Source organism: Pocillopora verrucosa, chromosome 12 (assembly GCF_036669915.1).
Source record: "Pocillopora verrucosa isolate sample1 chromosome 12, ASM3666991v2, whole genome shotgun sequence".
Lineage (NCBI taxonomy): Eukaryota > Metazoa > Cnidaria > Anthozoa > Scleractinia > Pocilloporidae > Pocillopora > Pocillopora verrucosa.
In genome coordinates this window covers 6440378-6441903 of record NC_089323.1, presented here as the reverse complement: position 1 = coordinate 6441903, position 1526 = coordinate 6440378, and the positions used below count along the sequence as shown (strand labels likewise).

General features: G+C 44.4%; 1 pseudogene; it reads left to right on the top strand.

Moving 5' to 3' along the window:
* The first annotated feature begins 251 nt into the window (after positions 1–251).
* LOC136277123 (uncharacterized) lies at positions 252–1526 on the top strand (annotated as a pseudogene).

Below are 1526 nucleotides of genomic sequence, written 5' to 3'. Positions count from 1 at the left end.
CATAGAAAACTGTAAAGAGTGTAAAAATCCGCAAAATGTCTCAGATGAAGTCGAAGACAAGGTTCGGGGTCCATCTTGGACCCCTTACGGCAATGAACATCGAGACGATCTGCTATACGACCTCAAACTGGCATAGACAGATATTTTTGAGTGGAAGGATCATATTGTTCGCTCTGTAAACCAGGAAGCAGCAAAGCAAGATCAGCTGAAGACGATAAGTACTTATCCGAACTGTACGTGCATCGGTAATAATGGACTGGGCAATGAAGTTCCTTCAGCTTAAATATCGTGAGAAACGGTCAGATTTGTTTGGCAAGAGAGGATCGAGTTGGCACATCTCGACGGTGATCACACGTAATCCGAACTTTGAAGGAAGACTAGAACTGCGGTCATATGCACATCTGTTTGACGCATGCCAGCAGGACTGGTTCGCCGTGTGTTCCATCATAGAAAGCACACTGAGAGAAATTAAGACCGAAAAGCCTCACATCACCTGGGTTTATCTGCGGTCAGATAAAGCTGGCTGTTATCATAATAACTCCCTCGTTGCTGCAGCAAGAGGAACTGGTAAGCGGGTTGGTTAAGAAGTTTGTCGGTACGACTTTTCAGAGCTACAATATGGCAAGGATGTTTGTGATCGAATTCTGTGTCCGATGTAAACATGCATCCGACGTTTCTGCAACGAAGGACACGACATTCTATTGGCGGGAGACATAAGGAGGGAACTTTCTGAAAGACCAGTAGAAGGTACATCCGCATGCGTTTGCGAAGTTGACGAGGCCAAGATAACCCTAGAAGTGAACAAGATAGATGGTTTAGGAAGCTTCACAATGTCCAGTTTGAGGAGAAAGGTATTCGTGGGTGGAGGTCGTACGGAATAGGGCGTGGCAAGGAAATCTCTTTTGACCAGCTGGTGTTAAAGGGCTAAGAGTAGACTGGTATCATTGTTGGTGAAATATTTTCCCTCTTTATGATGCACTTGTTTATCAAGGCTCAGATCCTGTGACAAAGAGTTGAGAAGAAGAGAATGACGAGAACGATTCGAATATGAGCATGTTTGAATGTTCCGCGCCTGGATGCGTGAAGAGTTTCCAAACATTTTCAGAGCTCGAGTCACATTTGGACGTAGGGGATCATTGCGTCAAAGATGAAAGGCCGTCAGAAACGCTTATGATAAGCTTCATAAAAATTGGGCAGACAGATTTACTACATCAGTCAACGTCACTGTCAACGTCACTGTCAACGTCACTGTCAACGTCACTGTCAACGTCACTGCAAATGAACCGTCTGAACCTAATATCCACCAAAGTGAAAATGTCTCAATACCCGCGTTGCATACTGTCATTATGGGCTGGGCCCTACACAGGCCACTAGAAGGATCCATTAGATTCACTGACAAAGTTAAGAAATATCTAACTGTAAAGTTTGACCAAGGGGAACAATCAGGGTTAAAAGCTGACCCTCAGCAAGTCTCAAAGGATATGCGCAAGACAAAAGATGAGCAGAATAGAAGGTTGTTTGAATGA